Here is a 7,582-nt window from a genome sequence, read left to right on the forward strand (position 1 = left end):
TCCTAATACTCTTGGTGCCAGCACAGTGCCTGGCACATCCAGAGGATTCTCAGTAAATGTTGCTACATGAGCAAAAAAGTGAAGACATGGTATGATGGGCAGGTGACAGGAGACTTCCTGCCCTATCACACCTCAGGTCAGCCTTGTCAGTCAGCAGAAGTAGAGCCCCGTCTGAGAGACCCATCCCCCGCTTCACTCTCTCTCAGAGACTCAAGTTAACGCTAACTCACCCACACCTGGTAATGACCACTTCTGGCATCCCTGGATGTCTGTGAGCACCCCTAGTGGTATAAATCTCCCCAGCCTCTCTTGTCTCCTGCCAAGACCTGGACCCGACCCCCTAGGGCCTATTTCATAAAGCCCCCCAGCTTGTCCTCACTTCAGGCCACTTTTCAGGAACCTTTTTGCTCAGGGCACCCAGCCCCCAGCCCAGGCCCAGCTCCTCGGAGCCCGGCATTGGCAAAGGCCCGCAAAGCCTCACAGCTGCCCCGAAAGCCGGAGGAGGGAGGAAAAGCCCATCTGGGGGCCACTGGAGGTATCCACATATCCCGGGACACCCCCTGCTAGAGGAGGCGTCTCTGAGGGTTCTGCCCATCTCAGGGGACAAAAGCAGACTGTCGTGGTGATGTGCTAGAAGGGAGGAGCTCCACCCGGCAGAAGGAGTAGCTCATCGGCTGCCTAAAATTGGTCAGAAAAAGAAAAATAGATGTGAAGGTATTGAGGGGACAATGTGAGGTTCGGGGTTTATGACACCACTTCATATGAAGCTCAAGAACAGTCCCGAAGTGACGTGAGGAAAAGCTAGGTCAACGGGGCAGGGACGGGGCAGAGGGACCGTGGAGTAGTGACAGAGAAAGGGGGACAAAGAAGCCTTCTGGGATGATGGAAATGTTCCACATCCTGATTCGGATGGTATTTACACAAGTGAGTACATGTGGGAAAATATATAGACTACACAGTCTGTTCAAAAATTTATGGATTTACTGTATATAAATTTTACCTCAACAATAAAAGAAAAAAATAGCAATGGGAGAAAAGAGAAAAAAGGCCTTTCACAGATACCCACCAATCAAGAAGCCAGACACCTAGCGTCAGCTCTTTGGGAAAGCTTAAAAGGGGTCAAAAGGCCAACGAGGTATAAGAGCTTTGTTCCCAAATGAGCCATGGAACTGATTTCTAACAAAGTTCGTCACCAGCAGGTGGCCAAGTTTAATTGCAAATAAATAATTGAAAATGTGCTCATGGAAGAAGACTTGAAGGCAAAAAGTAACTACGGCACGGTGGAGCACTGCAGCCTTCTCCTTTTAAAGTCCTTTGGCCTCATCGTCCCAGTTCATCTTCATAGCAACTCCAGGGAGTGACTATTGTTTCTCCTCTTTAGAGCAGTATAAACAGATACCCAGGAAAGTTCAAGGACTTGCCTGAGGTCACAATGACCATGCCAGGACTTGAATCTCAGCACTCGGCTACTGAGTCTGTGCCCTTGCTTATGCCTGCAGAAGAACTCATGCCCTTCTGAGGGAGAGCAATGCCAACACATGGGATTTTTCTCTATAATAATACCCAATTGCTAAGGATAGTCATATTTTCCCAAACTTGATTTGGGGGGATAATTTGGTGTGCGAGCTAACGGTCAGCATTTTCTTCAGAAAAAAAAAAAAAAATCTCTTCTCAAGAATCAACAGTCTTTGAGACATGTCGAGGTGAGAACTGTTTCTATCTTGCTCATCTATACCCTGTAGACCCTGCGGAGAGTGCAGCTCTACAAGATGTATAGAAAGAGGACATCTCTTCCCTTTGACCAGTTTGATAACAAAGCCCATCAATAGCTACAAAGGAGAGTGTGACAATGCAGGAGTTTGCCACCCCTTCATCAGAACCTCAGGTCTTCTCAGACGGGCATGGGGCACACCCAGTGACTTGAGCCAAGAGGTTGATGGTGACACCAAAAATTAGAAAGACTGTGGTGGACACTGTTAGTGCCTACCCTAAATCCATCCCCACCTTCTTCTACAGACCCTGGTTTTGTTCTAGTCCCAGAAGATGAATCATGATTGTGCTAAGACCAACACAGTACTCATTTGCTTTTCCCAGATTCTCACTTTGCCAGTTTCCTTTAGAGTCAGGATACAGTTCTAGCCAGTGAGACATAAAGACAAATCTGCTGAAAGATTTCTTGCTTCCTGATAAAAAAAGTAGACACTCGATGGAAAAAACTACCCCTTCCTCCTCCTTCTTGCCTTGAATGCGGTTGTGCAAGGACATAATGGCTGGAGCTGTGGCAGCCGTTTTGTCATCAAAAGGTGATAAGCTAAAAAAATCAAGCACAGTGTGAATGGCTGAGCAGAGAATTCAAAACAGCCTGGATCCTTGTTGACATTTTTGAGCTGTTCATCAGCTCTTGATCAGACTCCTTACTGAGATAATTCAGTGTCCTTATGGTTTAAGCCACTCTCTATTTGGGTCTCTTGTTATATGTATCCTATCTGACTCAAAGGGCAGAGGCAGATAGACACAGGCTGCAGGATTAAAGTCACATGAAAGTCACATGAATGAAACCAGATGAGAAGCAGGGACAGGCCAGTCAAAGACCCAGAGGGCAGTAGGAGGCAAAGCTCAGTGGTATCACCTGGCCAAGGGATGATTTCTCAGCATTTCCTGGGCTATCTGCCCTACCAACAGATGCCTGAACCTGCTGCACCCATTGCTTTGATACTATTCCAGATTTCTCTCACCAGCGATTACCCAACGCAGGCACAAAAAGAACGTTGCCCTTCGCAGCCACAGAGTTATAGGAATCTGGGGTTCTGACATATTATAACCTTGGACAGAGAAGAGAAGGTAACCTGCTGGGCGATGATATCTCTTTTTCATTCAGCCCAATACTAAAAAATAGCTAGAGTCGTTGCAACTGTACCCCATGCATTAGTCAATAGGGCAGTTGTAGAAGTTCTTTGTATTCTTTCCTGATGGTAAGTTAGTGTAAACTTTTATATTATAATGACCTGTTAAAGTTAGGAAGTCAGTTGCAAAGTCCACAGGAATTAAAGATCAGACATGAGGCTTCAGGCACATTTCTCACTGTGACAGGCTAGCACAGCTCACACTCCTCTGTTGTCAGGGGTTCTCTGGAGGAAGAAGTTGGAGGCTCGCAGCAGCCCATGAGCCAGTTTATCGCAAGGGACATTTTATCCTCAGAACATCCAATTGGAGCAGGTCAGAAGGTGTACCTCAAGGTCTACAAAAGAAGGGAGTCCAAATTCATTGGCCAGAAAAAAAAAGCATGAGCCTGGGGTCCAATTCAGGAGAAAATCTGGATTCAGGAGTAGAGCTGAGCCTTAAAATCCAGAACCACATAGAACAAGGCCATGCATAGGCGAAAAGAAATAGAAGCATCCTTGAAAAAAATATCTATCTCCTTTGCCAGTGAGTTATGCACCTGCGAAAGGTGAGCCAAGACCTGCAGAGGGAGGAAAGTGCTTTCGACCGGTTAAGGACAGGTGACAGTTGTGTAGCTGCGACCAAGGTTCTCACAGTGATTCATGCCTCAGGAATAATCATCACAATGTTTTGTTTTTTTTTTAAGAGCTTGCCATGTACTACACACAATGCTAAATGTCTTTTCGAATCCTCATAAATCCCCATGATTTAGGCCTTGTTATCAGCCCCACTTAACAGATGAGAAACCAAGGACAAGAAAGCTTGAGTCAATTTCCCCAGTTTACTGCTGGTAAGTGGTAGAGGCAGGTTTCGAAGCCCAAGCTCTGAATCACTTCTGTACTCTTAAATCCTCCCACTCTTCACCTCCCCTCCTCCTCCTCCACGAACTCTTACCACATTAGGCAGCTCCTACTGAACCTGCCCTTCCCTCCCACAGTGTGGGATTGGTAGGGGGGCAGCGGTGACCTAATGATACCTGTTGTGCTCCTTGTCTCCCCAGCAGCACTGAAAGCTCTTCAGGGACCATAACAACTAGGAATGCTGTTAGCTGCAAGTAACAGAAGACCCAACTCAAAGCAGCTCCTGTAATAAGGACACGTTACAGTCTTGCACTGCATAACGAGGTGTGTGTCAATGATGGGCCACATATACAATGTTGGTTCCCTAAGATCCTAATGGAGCTGAAAAATTGCTATCTCCTAGTGAAGTCGTAGCCAACGGAACATCATAGTGCAAAGCATTACTCACATGTTTGTGGTGATGCTGGCCTCGCTTTCTCCCACCTTCATCTAATCTTCCTTATGTTCCCTCCTTAATTCCAAATGTATAAAAGTAACTGCAAAACTGTCTTTCGTGGGAGCATTTGAGATCTTGCTTCCTGGCAATGTCGTCAGTTTAGCTCAAATAAGCTTATAAAAATTCTCTACAGGTGTGGACATTTCGTACATTGACACTTTTTATCATTATTTTAGAGTGTACTCTTTCTACTTATTTTTTTTTTTTAAAAAAAGGTTTGCTGTAAAACAGTAAGTACGCCGTGAAAATCTGGCAGCAGCCTCGTACGTCTCGTGTTTACCATCTCTCTAGATTGCCTCATTTTCTCTTGTGCTAGATTTAACCTCATGTTGTTTTGCTCATTATGGCCCCTAAGCATTTGCACAACTTCAAAATCACCTAATGGCAAATTTATCAGAAGTTATCCCCTGTTAAACGACCTATCTCATACAACAGGAAGCCTAGAGATAAGAGTCTTCCAAATGATGTTAATTTAGTGGCTCAAAAAATCAGAGCTTTAGGTCAGCTCCCTGGCATTCTTTGGCTTTATTTACCCGAAGTAGTCATCACAGGCCTGCTACAGTGACAGAGCAGCTCATGCTTGCACATAACACCCAACGAGAAGAATGAACCCTTGAATCCCATGTCTTGAGAGCCATTAAAATTTTCCCAGGTGTCCCCTGGGCTATTGTGATGTACCATAAGAAATATACATTTGGTCTTTGTCCCTATTCCAAGCATAGAGCTCATAAAACCCTTGGAATTTCCCCTGATAAGAGCTATAAAGGTGAAAGAAGAATCTTTTGTTATTCATAACAAGGCCCTTTCAACCACACCTGAATTTGTGTTAATAAGATGATTTTTGGAAAGCCCCTCAACAACCATCCAGGGAATGGGGGCTGGTTGCCAGGGGAAGCAACCATGTGACTAATGAGGTGAGACTTCTAGTCCCACCTCTCAAGCTCCCTGGTGGGGAGAAGGGCTGGAGATGAGTTCAATCACCAGCACCAGTGATTTACTCAATCATGCCCATGTGATGAAACCTCCATTTAAAAGAAAAAAGAAAAGAAAAGAAAGCCTTAAGGGGTTCAGAGAGCTTCCGGGTTGGGAGGGTGACATGCCCAGAGAGGTCCCTTTCCCCCATACCTCACCCCATGCATCACCCCCGCCTGGCTGTTCCTGAGTCATATCCTTTTATAATAAACTGGTAATCTAGTCAGTAAACTTTCCCAGAGTTCTGTGCGCCATTCTAGAAAATAAAGCAAACCCAAGGAAAAGGTCATAGGAACCTCCAATGTACAGCCAGTGGGTTACAAATAATGTAGGGAGGAAGCAAGAGAATTAAAATGTTCATCGAGCCACATTAAGAGACTGCAATGTGCTGATCTGCCTGCAGCCAGGCCAGGAGGACACCTGCAGGACAAAGGAAGATTTCTGCTGGATTACTAATAACCCGTTTCCCACACCCGTGAAGGGAAAACAGGAACCAAGAGTCATTCCCAATGGCTAAAACCATAGGGAATCTATGGACTAAAGGCTAGAAACTGCCAGCAGGCCTTTCACTACATACCTTACCTTTTCACATTACATACTCTTCCTCTCTTCACTGTATGTCCGTATCAAAGGAAATGGGAACTAAAGAATGACATATAAACTGAATTACCTGAACACTCAGGGTCCCTCTCAGTGCCTTTACTCTGTCTCTCTGTCTCTTGCATCGTCCCATTCACTCTCTGCCTCTGAGAAGAGACCGCACTCTGTCTGTGGAGGGTGACCCCTTTTCTAATAAACTTTCCTTTTGATTCTAACTTTGGCATGTGTAGAATTCTTTCTACACTCCACCAAGGGACCCTCTTCTCTTGGTACAGGGCTTGGTCTCCCAATCACTTGGGGAAACTTGCCCTGTCCTGCATCACAAACACAGGTAACAAGCTGGACTTGCAATTGGTGTCCAAAGTTGGGGGTGGGGGAGACAGTTGCACAGGACTGAGCCCTTTATCTATGGAATCTGATGCTAACGCCAGGTAGATAGTGTCAGGTAGAATTGAATTATGAGACACCCAGATGGTGTCACAGAATTACTTGGTGTAGAAAACACCACCACACATTGGATGACCGGAAGTGTCAGATGTGAAGTATTGAGAGTAGAGTGTTGAGAGGAGATTCAAATTCAGTAGATCTGAGGTGGGGTCTACATTTTCAACAAGATGATGCAGGCTCACATGATCCAAGGACCAAACTTGAGGACGCCTGACCTAAACCCCCACCAGCTAGCTGCCCTTTCAGAGCCCCCCGTGTTGGGGCTGAGCCCACATTTAGAAACATTGTACACACACACTCAAAAAAAAATCTGAGCTGAGAGAAATGGACCTACGGAATTGTCCCCTCCCTTGAAGGTGCCCAGAGAAAGAACAAATCAGGTGCTAATGAATTCTGGTCCAAAATCAGGAGGTTTGGCACACAGGCACCAAGGAAGGAGAGAAGTCATTTAATGTGATCGCTAGAAAGGTCAAGGATGAGACAGAATATCGGGGGACTCTCCAACAAGCACCCACACAGCCCGCTCTGGGATGGAGACTTGGGGTGGACCATGAACCAGTAGAAGGGAAAAGTGGAGGGACCGAACTGTAGAGGACACCACTTGAAGTCTTTGTGAGTGGCTCTCCTGTAGGTTGCTCATGGCCGGGGATTCCTGAAAATTAGGCTATAAACGCACAGTCCAAATTCCTTTGCACAGCATTCAAAGTCCTTTAGTGGCCCCATCCCAACCTACAGGTGCCTTTTTCTCTGAATGGCCCCTCCTGGATCTGATTTATTTGCAAAATACTGGGAAGTTTATTCCCCAACCCTTGTGTGTGCCTTGGCCAATCCCATTCAGCATTCAAGACCCCAGCAAAGTCTCTTCTCGTGTTTAGCCTTTCCCAGCACCCTGGACACAGCACGCTGGACACAGCACGCACACAGCAATCTGTCCTCCTGCCTCTGGGGCCCCCAGAACAGCCTTGTATTCCAGAACAGAACTTGACACGTTCCCATTCTGCCTCATGAGGGCAGCGGTCTTTGTCTGTTTTGCTCACTATTGTGTCCCAAATGTGGAGGACAGTGCCCAGCACATAGGAGATGCTGTGTAAGCACTTGCTGAATGAATGAATGAATGAATGAATGAACTTTGCAAAACAGAAGCTACCATCCACTTCCACCAAGTGAACCAGCAAATCACCTTGGGACCAATATTCTCAGCAGAGTAGGGAAAGAAAGACTCCCAGGAAGCCCTCTTGGCTGTTCAAAGGTGAGGCAAGTCAACATTCACTGCCCAGGACTTCCTATAGCCTGACAAAGACCACTGATCCCAATCTCCCCTGATACA

This window comes from Pteropus medius, unplaced genomic scaffold, assembly GCF_902729225.1.
Source record: "Pteropus medius unplaced genomic scaffold, Ma_sr-lr_union100, whole genome shotgun sequence".
In the NCBI taxonomy this organism is placed as follows: domain Eukaryota; kingdom Metazoa; phylum Chordata; class Mammalia; order Chiroptera; family Pteropodidae; genus Pteropus; species Pteropus medius.